Here is an 18,819-nt window from a genome sequence, read left to right as displayed (position 1 = left end):
AATCAGTGCTCCATTGTGACCCTGTGGAGCCAAAGGAGAGCGTTGTGACACTGCAAAGCCCCATGGTCCATTGGTCCAAAGGTCCATTGTGACATTGCAGGACTCATGGAACAGAGGAGTCACATGACACTGTGGGGCCTGTGGAACCATGGAGAACATTGTGACACTGCAAGGCCTCAAGGAATCATTAGGACTGTTATATGTCTATAGGATAATTCGTGCAAATAAAATTGTCGTCTATTTTATAGTTATGTGCTGTTAAATTATACTCTTATAAGAAGTTTTTAAATCGCACAAGCCAGCAACAGCGACTGCAACACCATGTCAAAGCCACCTGGACGAGAGAGGGAGGACTTTATTTACAAGCGAACGAAAGTGGCCAGCCCAGAGAGGGATCATGCATCAAGGTTGTCTGAGAAACACCCGGACGATAAATACACGATAAATATCCGAGACCGAGATAGTCAGAGCCATCAGGGAGGTACATCTCAAATCCGAATTCCGGGACTGCAAACACAGGTGTTCATCACTCTCCGGACACGTATTGTTCAACTTGCCACAGAGAAAAGAACTCCACATGAATACATGCACTTTGAAAAGGAAGAAAGGGGACTCTGGCTCAGGCAAGGAAAATCGTATAAAAATGGGTCAGACAGGACGGTCGGTGTGAAGCATAGAGGACCCTCTGCTGCAGCTGTCAAACCTGTGTCTCACCCGGTGGCAATCCCGGGCTCCACATTGACCTTTTTTTATAGAGGCTTTTTTTCATTTTTCTCAAAGTTTATATTTGGTACACTTAATAACTTTTATTAAATTAAAAATTAATAACTTGGAGCCTTGCATTTCTAAGATGTTTATCACGTTCGGTTTCTCATGATAAGCCTATCTACTTCTGCTAATTCTGAGATGGGGAAAATGAACTGTCATGATTCCCGCTTGCACTAAAGGATTGTGACACGGGCTGACTTTGTGATGCCAGAGTCTTCTGTGCCATCACAGCGCAACTGTATGACATCCCAGAGTGCTAGAGCAGCACTGGCTCTGTGACATCACAAGGGGGATTTGTGAGATCTCAGGGTGGGCTGTGACATCCCAGGAGGCAGTGTGACATCTCAGGGGCTCTGTGACCTTACTGGGGAGGTCACTTCAAGCCAGCTCCCACTCACAGTTCCTCCCAGAGAAGTCCAAAGCTGCTCGTGCCCGGTGGCATCCCGTGTCCCTCTGGGTCCCCCTGCCCCTGGCGCTGCAGCCTCCCGCTGAGGATGTTCGAGGAGATCAAGCCCAGAGCCTGACACGGGGACAGGGGCTCAGGGCCGTCACAGTTGGAACAGGGAGACAGGGACCCCCTAGCAGCATCCCTGTGCCCCCAGGGCCAGAGCTTGGCCAGGGCTCCTTCACCCTCTTATGAAGGAGGGCTTGAGAGCACTTTAAAAATCCCCAGCAGGGGAGTAGCATAAAACAGCTTTAAGATTAAGTGACAGCACCACAGAGTTCCTTGGCAAGAGTCACTCTGCTCCTGACTGGACACTTCAGGCACACCAAGGAAACAAAGCAACAACAAAACCAAACAAAATCCAGACAATCAAACCAAAAAGGAGTCAAGAACTGTCCCGGTGTCTGTGTGTCTCTGTGTGTTTGTCTGTGTGTGTGTGTGTGTGTGTGTGTGTGTGACGAAAGGACAGTGAGGGCAAGGATAAAAGGAATACAGCCTAAAAGCTAAACAGAGCTGTGGAATAACACTTAACAATATTCAACTTTGCTTATAACTTCTATTAAGCTTCACAAATTAGCAAAAGAACAACTCTTAGCAGCATTTAACTTTGCTTACAGCTTGTGACTTTGTCGCTATAAGACACGTGAAAGCACGACGCGAGCCACCTGCTATTTTCAAGGTAAAGAGAAAAGTTTATTCTCCAACTTTTATACTTTCCCAAAGGTGACATTGGATTGGAGAGTGAATGGACCACCTGTCCAAAGACATTGGACAAAGCACTAGTACATCAAGTTTGTCCAGCCCCATAAAAGATTGTAAACAATATGTTGTTGACAGAAATTGTGTGGGAAGGTTCTCCAACAGAATGGAAACTCAGAAGGCTTTAGAAAATCTTAAGAATCAGGGTGACATGACTTAACCTTACTTCCAGGCCTGACTGGCTCAGCTATCCAAGGCAATCAAAGCCCTCAGAGAGCAGCATTTCTGCCACATTTCCCTGAGCACAGGCACTCCTGTGTGCACACAGACACAAAGAGTCACTACAAGGCACCTGTGAGAAATTCCCCTGAGCAAAGGGAAATGTTCCCTGTGGAGGCTTTGGCATCTCCCCAGGGGATGAAGGGTTGAGCCTGGAGCAGACAGTGTCTGTGATGAGCTCCAGAGGAGCTGAGCCCAGGGGCTGCTGGCCAAGGCCCTGGCCCAGTGAGCATTTCTCAGCTGGCAGGGCGGCCTGAGAAGGGGAAAGGGGAATGCACCAGACCAGGAACCATGGAACCAAGGGACCATTGTTACACTGTGGGGCCATGTGAGAAGAAGTGACCATTGGGACACTGTGGGGCCTTGTGAGACCAAGGGACCATTGGGACACTGTGGGACCATGTGAGATCAAGGGACCATTGGGATACTGTGAGTCCTCATGGATTCATGGACACCACTGTGACATTGCTGGGCCTCATGGAAGCAAGGGGACCCTAGTGACGCCGTGTGCCTCAGTGGAATGTAGGCATCATTGTGACACTGTGAGGCCCCATCCAGCCAAGGCTCCATTGGGACACTGCGAGACCCCACGGAAACAAAGCTCCAGGGTAACACAGAGAGGCTGCCTGTAATCAGTGCTCCATTGTGACCCTGTGGAGCCAAAGGAGATCGTTGTGACACTGCAAAGCCCCATGGTCCATTGGTCCAAAGGTCCATTGTGACATTGCAGGACTCATGGAACAGAGGAGTCACATGACACTGTGGGGCCTGTGGAACCATGGAGAACATTGTGACACTGCAAGGCCTCAAGGAATCATTAGGACTGTTATATGTCTATAGGATAATTCGTGCAAATAAAATTGTCGTCTATTTTATAGTTATGTGCTGTTAAATTATACTCTTATAAGAAGTTTTTAAATCGCACAAGCCAGCAACAGCGACTGCAACACCATGTCAAAGCCACCTGGATGAGAGAGGGAGGACTTTATTTACAAGCGAACGAAAGTGGCCAGCCCAGAGAGGGATCATGCATCAAGGTTGTCCGAGAAACACCCGGACGATAAATACACGATAAATATCCGAGACCGAGATAGTCAGAGCCATCAGGGAGGTACATCTCAAATCTGAATTCCGGGACTGCAAACACAGGTGTTCATCACTCTCCGGACACGTATTGTTCAACTTGCCACAGAGAAAAGAACTCCACATGAATACATGCACTTTGTAAAGGAAGAAAGGGGACTCTGGCTCAGGCAAGGAAAATCGTATAAAAATGGGTCAGACAGGACGGTCGGTGTGAAGCATAGAGGACCCTCTGCTGCAGCTGTCCAACCTGTGTCTCACCCGGTGGCAATCCCGGGCTCCACATTGACCTTTTTTTATAGTGGCTTTTTTTCATTTTTCTCAAAGTTTATATTTGGTACACTTAATAACTTTTATTAAATTAAAAATTAATAACTTGGAGCCTTGCATTTCTAAGATGTTTATCACGTTCGGTTTCTCATGATAAGCCTATCTACTTCTGCTAATTCTGAGATGGGGAAAATGAACTGTCATGATTCCCGCTTGCACTAAAGGATTGTGACACGGGCTGACTTTGTGATGCCAGAGTCTTCTGTGCCATCACAGCGCAACTGTATGACATCCCAGAGTGCTAGAGCAGCACTGGCTCTGTGACATCACAAGGGGGATTTGTGAGATCTCAGGGTGGGCTGTGACATCCCAGGAGGCAGTGTGACATCTCAGGGGCTCTGTGACCTTACTGGGGAGGTCACTTCAAGCCAGCTCCCACTCACAGTTCCTCCCAGAGAAGTCCAAAGCTGCTCGTGCCCGGTGGCATCCCGTGTCCCTCTGGGTCCCCCTGCCCCTGGCGCTGCAGCCTCCCGCTGAGGATGTTCGAGGAGATCAAGCCCAGAGCCTGACACGGGGACAGGGGCTCAGGGCCGTCACAGTTGGAACAGGGAGACAGGGACCCCCTAGCAGCATCCCTGTGCCCCCAGGGCCAGAGCTTGGCCAGGGCTCCTTCACCCTCTTATGAAGGAGGGCTTGAGAGCACTTTAAAAATCCCCAGCAGGGGAGTAGCATAAAACAGCTTTAATATTAAGTGACAGCACCACAGAGTTCCTTGGCAAGAGTCACTCTGCTCCTGACTGGACACTTCAGGCACACCAAGGAAACAAAGCAACAACAAAACCAAACAAAATCCAGGCAATCAAACCAAAAAGGAGTCAAGAACTGTCCCGGTGTCTCTGTGTCTCTGTGTGTTTGTCTGTGTGTGTGTGTGTGTGTGTGTGTGTGTGTGACGAAAGGACAGTGAGGGCAAGGAGAAAAGGAATACAGCCTAAAAGCTAAACAGAGCTGTGGAATAACACTTAACAATATTCAACTTTGCTTATAACTTCTATTAAGCTTCACAAATTAGCAAAAGAACAACTCTTAGCAGCATTTAACTTTGCTTACAGCTTGTGACTTTGTCGCTATAAGACACGTGAAAGCACGACGCAAGCCACCTGCTATTTTCAAGGTAAAGAGAAAAGTTTATTCTCTGACTCCAACTTTTATACTTTCCCAAAGGTGACATTGGATTGGAGAGTGAATGGACCACCTGTCCAAAGACATTGGACAAAGCACTAGTACATCAAGTTTGTCCAGCCCCATAAAAGATTGTAAACAATATGTTGTTGACAGAAATTGTGTGGGAAGGTTCTCCAACAGAATGGAAACTCAGAAGGCTTTAGAAAATCTTAAGAATCAGGGTGACATGACTTAACCTTACTTCCAGGCCTGACTGGCTCAGCTATCCAAGGCAATCAAAGCCCTCAGAGAGCAGCATTTCTGCCACATTTCCCTGAGCACAGGCACTCCTGTGTGCACACAGACACAAAGAGTCACTACAAGGCACCTGTGAGAAATTCCCCTGAGCAAAGGGAAATGTTCCCTGTGGAGGCTTTGGCATCTCCCCAGGGGATGAAGGGTTGAGCCTGGAGCAGACAGTGTCTGTGATGAGCTCCAGAGGAGCTGAGCCCAGGGGCTGCTGGCCAAGGCCCTGGCCCAGTGAGCATTTCTCAGCTGGCAGGGCGGCCTGAGAAGGGGAGAGGGGAATGCACCAGACCAGGAACCATGGAACCAAGGGACCATTGTTACACTGTGGGGCCATGTGAGAAGAAGTGACCATTGGGACACTGTGGGGCCTTGTGAGACCAAGGGACCATTGGGACACTGTGGGACCATGTGAGATCAAGGGACCATTGGGATACTGTGAGTCCTCATGGATTCATGGACACCACTGTGACATTGCTGGGCCTCATGGAAGCAAGGGGACCCTAGTGACGCTGTGTGCCTCAGTGGAATGTAGGCATCATTGTGACACTGTGAGGCCCCATCCAGCCAAGGCTCCATTGGGACACTGCGAGACCCCACGGAAACAAAGCTCCAGGGTAACACAGAGAGGCTGCCTGTAATCAGTGCTCCATTGTGACCCTGTGGAGCCAAAGGAGATCGTTGTGACACTGCAAAGCCCCATGGTCCATTGGTCCAAAGGTCCATTGTGACATTGCAGGACTCATGGAACAGAGGAGTCACATGACACTGTGGGGCCTGTGGAACCATGGAGAACATTGTGACACTGCAAGGCCTCAAGGAATCATTAGGACTGTTATATGTCTATAGGATAATTCGTGCAAATAAAATTGTCGTCTATTTTATAGTTATGTGCTGTTAAATTATACTCTTATAAGAAGTTTTTAAATCGCACAAGCCAGCAACAGCGACTGCAACACCATGTCAAAGCCACCTGGACGAGAGAGGGAGGACTTTATTTACAAGCGAACGAAAGTGGCCAGCCCAGAGAGGGATCATGCATCAAGGTTGTCTGAGAAACACCCGGACGATAAATACACGATAAATATCCGAGACCGAGATAGTCAGAGCCATCAGGGAGGTACATCTCAAATCCGAATTCCGGGACTGCAAACACAGGTGTTCATCACTCTCCGGACACGTATTGTTCAACTTGCCACAGAGAAAAGAACTCCACATGAATACATGCACTTTGAAAAGGAAGAAAGGGGACTCTGGCTCAGGCAAGGAAAATCGTATAAAAATGGGTCAGACAGGACGGTCGGTGTGAAGCATAGAGGACCCTCTGCTGCAGCTGTCCAACCTGTGTCTCACCCGGTGGCAATCCCGGGCTCCACATTGACCTTTTTTTATAGTGGCTTTTTTTCATTTTTCTCAAAGTTTATATTTGGTACACTTAATAACTTTTATTAAATTAAAAATTAATAACTTGGAGCCTTGCATTTCTAACATGTTTATCACGTTCGGTTTCTCATGATAAGCCTATCTACTTCTGCTAATTCTGAGATGGGGAAAATGAACTGTCATGATTCCCGCTTGCACTAAAGGATTGTGACACGGGCTGACTTTGTGATGCCAGAGTCTTCTGTGCCATCACAGCGCAACTGTATGACATCCCAGAGTGCTAGAGCAGCACTGGCTCTGTGACATCACAAGGGGGATTTGTGAGATCTCAGGGTGGGCTGTGACATCCCAGGAGGCAGTGTGACATCTCAGGGGCTCTGTGACCTTACTGGGGAGGTCACTTCAAGCCAGCTCCCACTCACAGTTCCTCCCAGAGAAGTCCAAAGCTGCTCGTGCCCGGTGGCATCCCGTGTCCCTCTGGGTCCCCCTGCCCCTGGCGCTGCAGCCTCCCGCTGAGGATGTTCGAGGAGATCAAGCCCAGAGCCTGACACGGGGACAGGGGCTCAGGGCCGTCACAGTTGGAACAGGGAGACAGGGACCCCCTAGCAGCATCCCTGTGCCCCCAGGGCCAGAGCTTGGCCAGGGCTCCTTCACCCTCTTATGAAGGAGGGCTTGAGAGCACTTTAAAAATCCCCAGCAGGGGAGTAGCATAAAACAGCATTAAGATTAAGTGACAGCACCACAGAGTTCCTTGGCAAGAGTCACTCTGCTCCTGACTGGACACTTCAGGCACACCAAGGAAACAAAGCAACAACAAAACCAAACAAAATCCAGGCAATCAAACCAAAAAGGAGTCAAGAACTGTCCCGGTGTCTGTGTGTCTCTGTGTGTTTGTGTGTGTGTGTGTGCGTGTGGGTGTGTGTGTGTGTGTGTGTGTGTGTGTGACGAAAGGACAGTGAGGGCAAGGAGAAAAGGAATACAGCCTAAAAGCTAAACAGAGCTGTGGAATAACACTTAACAATATTCAACTTTGCTTATAACTTCTATTAAGCTTCACAAATTAGCAAAAGAACAACTCTTAGCAGCATTTAACTTTGCTTACAGCTTGTGACTTTGTCGCTATAAGACACGTGAAAGCACGATGCAAGCCACCTGCTATTTTCAAGGTAAAGAGAAAAGTTTATTCTCCAACTTTTATACTTTCCCAAAGGTGACATTGGATTGGAGAGTGAATGGACCACCTGTCCAAAGACATTGGACAAAGCACTAGTACATCAAGTTTGTCCAGCCCCATAAAAGATTGTAAATAATATGTTGTTGACAGAAATTGTGTGGGAAGGTTCTCCAACAGAATGGAAACTCAGAAGGCTTTAGAAAATCTTAAGAATCAGGGTGACATGACTTAACCTTACTTCCAGGCCTGACTGGCTCAGCTATCCAAGGCAATCAAAGCCCTCAGAGAGCAGCATTTCTGCCACATTTCCCTGAGCACAGGCACTCCTGTGTGCACACAGACACAAAGAGTCACTACAAGGCACCTGTGAGAAATTCCCCTGAGCAAAGGGAAATGTTCCCTGTGGAGGCTTTGGCATCTCCCCAGGGGATGAAGGGTTGAGCCTGGAGCAGACAGTGTCTGTGATGAGCTCCAGAGGAGCTGAGCCCAGGGGCTGCTGGCCAAGGCCCTGGCCCAGTGAGCATTTCTCAGCTGGCAGGGCAGCCTGAGAAGGGGAGAGGGGAATGCACCAGACCAGGAACCATGGAACCAAGGGACCATTGTTACACTGTGGGGCCATGTGAGAAGAAGTGACCATTGGGACACTGTGGGGCCTTGTGAGACCAAGGGACCATTGGGACACTGTGGGACCATGTGAGATCAAGGGACCATTGGGATACTGTGAGTCCTCATGGATTCATGGACACCACTGTGACATTGCTGGGCCTCATGGAAGCAAGGGGACCCTAGTGACGCCGTGTGCCTCAGTGGAATGTAGGCATCATTGTGACACTGTGAGGCCCCATCCAGCCAAGGCTCCATTGGGACACTGCGAGACCCCACGGAAACAAAGCTCCAGGGTAACACAGAGAGGCTGCCTGTAATCAGTGCTCCATTGTGACCCTGTGGAGCCAAAGGAGATCGTTGTGACGCTGCAAAGCCCCATGGTCCATTGGTCCAAAGGTCCATTGTGACATTGCAGGACTCATGGAACAGAGGAGTCACATGACACTGTGGGGCCTGTGGAACCATGGAGAACATTGTGACACTGCAAGGCCTCAAGGAATCATTAGGACTGTTATATGTCTATAGGATAATTCGTGCAAATAAAATTGTCGTCTATTTTATAGTTATGTGCTGTTAAATTATACTCTTATAAGAAGTTTTTAAATCGCACAAGCCAGCAACAGCGACTGCAACACCATGTCAAAGCCACCTGGACGAGAGAGGGAGGACTTTATTTACAAGCGAACGAAAGTGGCCAGCCCAGAGAGGGATCATGCATCAAGGTTGTCTGAGAAACACCCGGACGATAAATACACGATAAATATCCGAGACCGAGATAGTCAGAGCCATCAGGGAGGTACATCTCAAATCCGAATTCCGGGACTGCAAACACAGGTGTTCATCACTCTCCGGACACGTATTGTTCAACTTGCCACAGAGAAAAGAACTCCACATGAATACATGCACTTTGAAAAGGAAGAAAGGGGACTCTGGCTCAGGCAAGGAAAATCGTATAAAAATGGGTCAGACAGGACGGTCGGTGTGAAGCATAGAGGACCCTCTGCTGCAGCTGTCCAACCTGTGTCTCACCCGGTGGCAATCCCGGGCTCCACATTGACCTTTTTTTATAGTGGCTTTTTTTCATTTTTCTCAAAGTTTATATTTGGTACACTTAATAACTTTTATTAAATTAAAAATTAATAACTTGGAGCCTTGCATTTCTAAGATGTTTATCACGTTCGGTTTCTCATGATAAGCCTATCTACTTCTGCTAATTCTGAGATGGGGAAAATGAACTGTCATGATTCCCGCTTGCACTAAAGGATTGTGACACGGGCTGACTTTGTGATGCCAGAGTCTTCTGTGCCATCACAGCGCAACTGTATGACATCCCAGAGTGCTAGAGCAGCACTGGCTCTGTGACATCACAAGGGGGATTTGTGAGATCTCAGGGTGGGCTGTGACATCCCAGGAGGCAGTGTGACATCTCAGGGGCTCTGTGACCTTACTGGGGAGGTCACTTCAAGCCAGCTCCCACTCACAGTTCCTCCCAGAGAAGTCCAAAGCTGCTCGTGCCCGGTGGCATCCCGTGTCCCTCTGGGTCCCCCTGCCCCTGGCGCTGCAGCCTCCCGCTGAGGATGTTCGAGGAGATCAAGCCCAGAGCCTGACACGGGGACAGGGGCTCAGGGCCGTCACAGTTGGAACAGGGAGACAGGGACCCCCTAGCAGCATCCCTGTGCCCCCAGGGCCAGAGCTTGGCCAGGGCTCCTTCACCCTCTTATGAAGGAGGGCTTGAGAGCACTTTAAAAATCCCCAGCAGGGGAGTAGCATAAAACAGCTTTAAGATTAAGTGACAGCACCACAGAGTTCCTTGGCAAGAGTCACTCTGCTCCTGACTGGACACTTCAGGCACACCAAGGAAACAAAGCAACAACAAAACCAAACAAAATCCAGGCAATCAAACCAAAAAGGAGTCAAGAACTGTCCCGGTGTCTGTGTGTCTCTGTGTGTTTGTGTGTGTGTGTGTGCGTGTGTGTGTGTGTGTGTGTGTGTGTGTGTGACGAAAGGACAGTGAGGGCAAGGATAAAAGGAATACAGCCTAAAAGCTAAACAGAGCTGTGGAATAACACTTAACAATATTCAACTTTGCTTATAACTTCTATTAAGCTTCACAAATTAGCAAAAGAGCAACTCTTAGCAGCATTTAACTTTGCTTACAGCTTGTGACTTTGTCGCTATAAGACACGTGAAAGCACGACGCGAGCCACCTGCTATTTTCAAGGTAAAGAGAAAAGTTTATTCTCCAACTTTTATACTTTCCCAAAGGTGACATTGGATTGGAGAGTGAATGGACCACCTGTCCAAAGACATTGGACAAAGCACTAGTACATCAAGTTTTTCCAGCCCCATAAAAATTGTAAACAATATGTTGTTGACAGAAATTGTGTGGGAAGGTTCTCCAACAGAATGGAAACTCAGAAGGCTTTAGAAAATCTTAAGAATCAGGGTGACATGACTTAACCTTACTTCCAGGCCTGACTGGCTCAGCTATCCAAGGCAATCAAAGCCCTCAGAGAGCAGCATTTCTGCCACATTTCCCTGAGCACAGGCACTCCTGTGTGCACACAGACACAAAGAGTCACTACAAGGCACCTGTGAGAAATTCCCCTGAGCAAAGGGAAATGTTCCCTGTGGAGGCTTTGGCATCTCCCCAGGGGATGAAGGGTTGAGCCTGGAGCAGACAGTGTCTGTGATGAGCTCCAGAGGAGCTGAGCCCAGGGGCTGCTGGCCAAGGCCCTGGCCCAGTGAGCATTTCTCAGCTGGCAGGGCAGCCTGAGAAGGGGAAAGGGGAATGCACCAGACCAGGAACCATGGAACCAAGGGACCATTGTTACACTGTGGGGCCATGTGAGAAGAAGTGACCATTGGGACACTGTGGGGCCTTGTGAGACCAAGGGACCATTGGGACACTGTGGGACCATGTGAGATCAAGGGACCATTGGGATACTGTGAGTCCTCATGGATTCATGGACACCACTGTGACATTGCTGGGCCTCATGGAAGCAAGGGGACCCTAGTGACGCCGTGTGCCTCAGTGGAATGTAGGCATCATTGTGACACTGTGAGGCCCCATCCAGCCAAGGCTCCGTTGGGACACTGCGAGACCCCACGGAAACAAAGCTCCAGGGTAACACAGAGAGGCTGCCTGTAATCAGTGCTCCATTGTGACCCTGTGGAGCCAAAGGAGAGCGTTGTGACACTGCAAAGCCCCATGGTCCATTGGTCCAAAGGTCCACTCTGACATTGCAGGACTCATGGAACAGAGGAGTCACATGACACTGTGGGGCCTGTGGAACCATGGAGAACATTGTGACACTGCAAGGCCTCAAGGAATCATTAGGACTGTTATATGTCTATAGGATAATTCGTGCAAATAAAATTGTCGTCTATTTTATAGTTATGTGCTGTTAAATTATACTCTTATAAGAAGTTTTTAAATCGCACAAGCCAGCAACAGCGACTGCAACACCATGTCAAAGCCACCTGGACGAGAGAGGGAGGACTTTATTTACAAGCGAACGAAAGTGGCCAGCCCAGAGAGGGATCATGCATCAAGGTTGTCCGAGAAACACCCGGACGATAAATACACGATAAATATCCGAGACCGAGATAGTCAGAGCCATCAGGGAGGTACATCTCAAATCCGAATTCCGGGACTGCAAACACAGGTGTTCATCACTCTCCGGACACGTATTGTTCAACTTGCCACAGAGAAAAGAACTCCACATGAATACATGCACTTTGAAAAGGAAGAAAGGGGACTCTGGCTCAGGCAAGGAAAATCGTATAAAAATGGGTCAGACAGGACGGTCGGTGTGAAGCATAGAGGACCCTCTGCTGCAGCTGTCCAACCTGTGTCTCACCCGGTGGCAATCCCGGGCTCCACATTGACCTTTTTTTATAGTGGCTTTTTTTCATTTTTCTCAAAGTTTATATTTGGTACACTTAATAACTTTTATTAAATTAAAAATTAATAACTTGGAGCCTTGCATTTCTAAGATGTTTATCACGTTCGGTTTCTCATGATAAGCCTATCTACTTCTGCTAATTCTGAGATGGGGAAAATGAACTGTCATGATTCCCGCTTGCACTAAAGGATTGTGACACGGGCTGACTTTGTGATGCCAGAGTCTTCTGTGCCATCACAGCGCAACTGTATGACATCCCAGAGTGCTAGAGCAGCACTGGCTCTGTGACATCACAAGGGGGATTTGTGAGATCTCAGGGTGGGCTGTGACATCCCAGGAGGCAGTGTGACATCTCAGGGGCTCTGTGACCTTACTGGGGAGGTCACTTCAAGCCAGCTCCCACTCACAGTTCCTCCCAGAGAAGTCCAAAGCTGCTCGTGCCCGGTGGCATCCCGTGTCCCTCTGGGTCCCCCTGCCCCTGGCGCTGCAGCCTCCCGCTGAGGATGTTCGAGGAGATCAAGCCCAGAGCCTGACACGGGGACAGGGGCTCAGGGCCGTCACAGTTGGAACAGGGAGACAGGGACCCCCTAGCAGCATCCCTGTGCCCCCAGGGCCAGAGCTTGGCCAGGGCTCCTTCACCCTCTTATGAAGGAGGGCTTGAGAGCACTTTAAAAATCCCCAGCAGGGGAGTAGCATAAAACAGCATTAAGATTAAGTGACAGCACCACAGAGTTCCTTGGCAAGAGTCACTCTGCTCCTGACTGGACACTTCAGGCACACCAAGGAAACAAAGCAACAACAAAACCAAACAAAATCCAGGCAATCAAACCAAAAAGGAGTCAAGAACTGTCCCGGTGTCTGTGTGTCTCTGTGTGTTTGTCTGTGTGTTTGTGTGTGTGTGTGTGTGTGTGTGTGACGAAAGGACAGTGAGGGCAAGGATAAAAGGAATACAGCCTAAAAGCTAAACAGAGCTGTGGAATAACACTTAACAATATTCAACTTTGCTTATAACTTCTATTAAGCTTCACAAATTAGCAAAAGAGCAACTCTTAGCAGCATTTAACTTTGCTTACAGCTTGTGACTTTGTCGCTATAAGACACGTGAAAGCACGACGCGAGCCACCTGCTATTTTCAAGGTAAAGAGAAAAGTTTATTCTCCAACTTTTATACTTTCCCAAAGGTGACATTGGATTGGAGAGTGAATGGACCACCTGTCCAAAGACATTGGACAAAGCACTAGTACATCAAGTTTGTCCAGCCCCATAAAAGATTGTAAACAATATGTTGTTGACAGAAATTGTGTGGGAAGGTTCTCCAACAGAATGGAAACTCAGAAGGCTTTAGAAAATCTTAAGAATCAGGGTGACATGACTTAACCTTACTTCCAGGCCTGACTGGCTCAGCTATCCAAGGCAATCAAAGCCCTCAGAGAGCAGCATTTCTGCCACATTTCCCTGAGCACAGGCACTCCTGTGTGCACACAGACACAAAGAGTCACTACAAGGCACCTGTGAGAAATTCCCCTGAGCAAAGGGAAATGTTCCCTGTGGAGGCTTTGGCATCTCCCCAGGGGATGAAGGGTTGAGCCTGGAGCAGACAGTGTCTGTGATGAGCTCCAGAGGAGCTGAGCCCAGGGGCTGCTGGCCAAGGCCCTGGCCCAGTGAGCATTTCTCAGCTGGCAGGGCGGCCTGAGAAGGGGAGAGGGGAATGCACCAGACCAGGAACCATGGAACCAAGGGACCATTGTTACACTGTGGGGCCATGTGAGAAGAAGTGACCATTGGGACACTGTGGGGCCTTGTGAGACCAAGGGACCATTGGGACACTGTGGGACCATGTGAGATCAAGGGACCATTGGGATACTGTGAGTCCTCATGGATTCATGGACACCACTGTGACATTGCTGGGCCTCATGGAAGCAAGGGGACCCTAGTGACGCCGTGTGCCTCAGTGGAATGTAGGCATCATTGTGACACTGTGAGGCCCCATCCAGCCAAGGCTCCATTGGGACACTGCGAGACCCCACGGAAACAAAGCTCCAGGGTAACACAGAGAGGCTGCCTGTAATCAGTGCTCCATTGTGACCCTGTGGAGCCAAAGGAGAGCGTTGTGACACTGCAAAGCCCCATGGTCCATTGGTCCAAAGGTCCATTGTGACATTGCAGGACTCATGGAACAGAGGAGTCACATGACACTGTGGGGCCTGTGGAACCATGGAGAACATTGTGACACTGCAAGGCCTCAAGGAATCATTAGGACTGTTATATGTCTATAGGATAATTCGTGCAAATAAAATTGTCGTCTATTTTATAGTTATGTGCTGTTAAATTATACTCTTATAAGAAGTTTTTAAATCGCACAAGCCAGCAACAGCGACTGCAACACCATGTCAAAGCCACCTGGACGAGAGAGGGAGGACTTTATTTACAAGCGAACGAAAGTGGCCAGCCCAGAGAGGGATCATGCATCAAGGTTGTCCGAGAAACACCCGGACGATAAATACACGATAAATATCTGAGACCGAGATAGTCAGAGCCATCAGGGAGGTACATCTCAAATCCGAATTCCGGGACTGCAAACACAGGTGTTCATCACTCTCCGGACACGTATTGTTCAACTTGCCACAGAGAAAAGAACTCCACATGAATACATGCACTTTGAAAAGGAAGAAAGGGGACTCTGGCTCAGGCAAGGAAAATCGTATAAAAATGGGTCAGACAGGACGGTCGGTGTGAAGCATAGAGGACCCTCTGCTGCAGCTGTCAAACCTGTGTCTCACCCGGTGGCAATCCCGGGCTCCACATTGACCTTTTTTTATAGTGGCTTTTTTTCATTTTTCTCAAAGTTTATATTTGGTACACTTAATAACTTTTATTAAATTAAAAATTAATAACTTGGAGCCTTGCATTTCTAACATGTTTATCACGTTCGGTTTCTCATGATAAGCCTATCTACTTCTGCTAATTCTGAGATGGGGAAAATGAACTGTCATGATTCCCGCTTGCACTAAAGGATTGTGACACGGGCTGACTTTGTGATGCCAGAGTCTTCTGTGCCATCACAGCGCAACTGTATGACATCCCAGAGTGCTAGAGCAGCACTGGCTCTGTGACATCACAAGGGGGATTTGTGAGATCTCAGGGTGGGCTGTGACATCCCAGGAGGCAGTGTGACATCTCAGGGGCTCTGTGACCTTACTGGGGAGGTCACTTCAAGCCAGCTCCCACTCACAGTTCCTCCCAGAGAAGTCCAAAGCTGCTCGTGCCCGGTGGCATCCCGTGTCCCTCTGGGTCCCCCTGCCCCTGGCGCTGCAGCCTCCCGCTGAGGATGTTCGAGGAGATCAAGCCCAGAGCCTGACACGGGGACAGGGGCTCAGGGCCGTCACAGTTGGAACAGGGAGACAGGGACCCCCTAGCAGCATCCCTGTGCCCCCAGGGCCAGAGCTTGGCCAGGGCTCCTTCACCCTCTTATGAAGGAGGGCTTGAGAGCACTTTAAAAATCCCCAGCAGGGGAGTAGCATAAAACAGCTTTAAGATTAAGTGACAGCACCACAGAGTTCCTTGGCAAGAGTCACTCTGCTCCTGACTGGACACTTCAGGCACACCAAGGAAACAAAGCAACAACAAAACCAAACAAAATCCAGGCAATCAAACCAAAAAGGAGTCAAGAACTGTCCCGGTGTCTGTGTGTCTCTGTGTGTTTGTCTGTGTGTGTGTGTGTGTGTGTGTGTGTGTGACGAAAGGACAGTGAGGGCAAGGATAAAAGGAATACAGCCTAAAAGCTAAACAGAGCTGTGGAATAACACTTAACAATATTCAACTTTGCTTATAACTTCTATTAAGCTTCACAAATTAGCAAAAGAACAACTCTTAGCAGCATTTAACTTTGCTTACAGCTTGTGACTTTGTCGCTATAAGACACGTGAAAGCACGATGCGAGCCACCTGCTATTTTCAAGGTAAAGAGAAAAGTTTATTCTCCAACTTTTATACTTTCCCAAAGGTGACATTGGATTGGAGAGTGAATGGACCACCTGTCCAAAGACATTGGACAAAGCACTAGTACATCAAGTTTGTCCAGCCCCATAAAAGATTGTAAACAATATGTTGTTGACAGAAATTGTGTGGGAAGGTTCTCCAACAGAATGGAAACTCAGAAGGCTTTAGAAAATCTTAAGAATCAGGGTGACATGACTTAACCTTACTTCCAGGCCTGACTGGCTCAGCTATCCAAGGCAATCAAAGCCCTCAGAGAGCAGCATTTCTGCCACATTTCCCTGAGCACAGGCACTCCTGTGTGCACACAGACACAAAGAGTCACTACAAGGCACCTGTGAGAAATTCCCCTGAGCAAAGGGAAATGTTCCCTGTGGAGGCTTTGGCATCTCCCCAGGGGATGAAGGGTTGAGCCTGGAGCAGACAGTGTCTGTGATGAGCTCCAGAGGAGCTGAGCCCAGGGGCTGCTGGCCAAGGCCCTGGCCCAGTGAGCATTTCTCAGCTGGCAGGGCGGCCTGAGAAGGGGAGAGGGGAATGCACCAGACCAGGAACCATGGAACCAAGGGACCATTGTTACACTGTGGGGCCATGTGAGAAGAAGTGACCATTGGGACACTGTGGGGCCTTGTGAGACCAAGGGACCATTGGGACACTGTGGGACCATGTGAGATCAAGGGACCATTGGGATACTGTGAGTCCTCATGGATTCATGGACACCACTGTGACATTGCTGGGCCTCATGGAAGCAAGGGGACCCTAGTGACGCCGTGTGCCTCAGTGGAATGTAGGCATCATTGTGACACTGTGAGGCCCCATCCAGCCAAGGCTCCATTGGGACACTGCGAGACCCCACGGAAACAAAGCTCCAGGGTAACACAGAGAGGCTGCCTGTAATCAGTGCTCCATTGTGACCCTGTGGAGCCAAAGGAGAGCGTTGTGACACTGCAAAGCCCCATGGTCCATTGGTCCAAAGGTCCATTGTGACATTGCAGGACTCATGGAACAGAGGAGTCACATGACACTGTGGGGCCTGTGGAACCATGGAGAACATTGTGACACTGCAAGGCCTCAAGGAATCATTAGGACTGTTATATGTCTATAGGATAATTCGTGCAAATAAAATTGTCGTCTATTTTATAGTTATGTGCTGTTAAATTATACTCTTATAAGAAGTTTTTAAATCGCACAAGCCAGCAACAGCGACTGCAACACCATGTCAAAGCCACCTGGACGAGAGAGGGAGGACTTTATTTACAAGCGAACGAAAGTGGCCAGCCCAGAGAGGGATCATGCATCAAGGTTGTCCGAGAAACACCCGGACGATAAATACACGATAAATATCTGAGACCGAGATAGTCAGAGCCATCAGGGAGGTACATCTCAAATCCGAATTCCGGGACTGCAAACACAGGTGTTCATCACTCTCCGGACACGTATTGTTCAACTTGCCACAGAGAAAAGAACTCCACATGAATACATGCACTTTGAAAAGGAAGAAAGGGGACTCTGGCTCAGGCAAGGAAAATCGTATAAAAATGGGTCAGACAGGACGGTCGGTGTGAAGCATAGAGGACCCTCTGCTGCAGCTGTCAAACCTGTGTCTCACCCGGTGGCAATCCCGGGCTCCACATTGACCTTTTTTTATAGTGGCTTTTTTTCATTTTTCTCAAAGTTTATATTTGGTACACTTAATAACTTTTATTAAATTAAAAATTAATAACTTGGAGCCTTGCATTTCTAACATGTTTATCACGTTCGGTTTCTCATGATAAGCCTATCTACTTCTGCTAATTCTGAGATGGGGAAAATGAACTGTCATGATTCCCGCTTGCACTAAAGGATTGTGACACGGGCTGACTTTGTGATGCCAGAGTCTTCTGTGCCATCACAGCGCAACTGTATGACATCCCAGAGTGCTAGAGCAGCACTGGCTCTGTGACATCACAAGGGGGATTTGTGAGATCTCAGGGTGGGCTGTGACATCCCAGGAGGCAGTGTGACATCTCAGGGGCTCTGTGACCTTACTGGGGAGGTCACTTCAAGCCAGCTCCCACTCACAGTTCCTCCCAGAGAAGTCCAAAGCTGCTCGTGCCCGGTGGCATCCCGTGTCCCTCTGGGTCCCCCTGCCCCTGGCGCTGCAGCCTCCCGCTGAGGATGTTCGAGGAGATCAAGCCCAGAGCCTGACACGGGGACAGGGGCTCAGGGCCGTCACAGTTGGAACAGGGAGACAGGGACCCCCTAGCAGCATCCCTGTGCCCCCAGGGCCAGAGCTTGGCCAGGGCTCCTTCACCCTCTTATGAAGGAGGGCTTGAGAGCACTTTAAAAATCCCCAGCAGGGGAGTAGCATAAAACAGCTTTAATATTAAGTGACAGCACCACAGAGTTCCTTGGCAAGAGTCACTCTGCTCCTGACTGGACACTTCAGGCACACCAAGGAAACAAAGCAACAACAAAACCAAACAAAATCCAGGCAATCAAACCAAAAAGGAGTCAAGAACTGTCCCGGTGTCTCTGTGTCTCTGTGTGTTTGTCTGTGTGTGTGTGTGTGTGTGTGTGTGTGTGTGACGAAAGGACAGTGAGGGCAAGGAGAAAAGGAATACAGCCTAAAAGCTAAACAGAGCTGTGGAATAACACTTAACAATATTCAACTTTGCTTATAACTTCTATTAAGCTTCACAAATTAGCAAAAGAACAACTCTTAGCAGCATTTAACTTTGCTTACAGCTTGTGACTTTGTCGCTA

This window comes from Lonchura striata, unplaced genomic scaffold, assembly GCF_046129695.1.
Source record: "Lonchura striata isolate bLonStr1 unplaced genomic scaffold, bLonStr1.mat Scaffold_82, whole genome shotgun sequence".
NCBI lineage: Eukaryota > Metazoa > Chordata > Aves > Passeriformes > Estrildidae > Lonchura > Lonchura striata.
Note: the sequence above shows the minus strand (reverse complement) of the source record.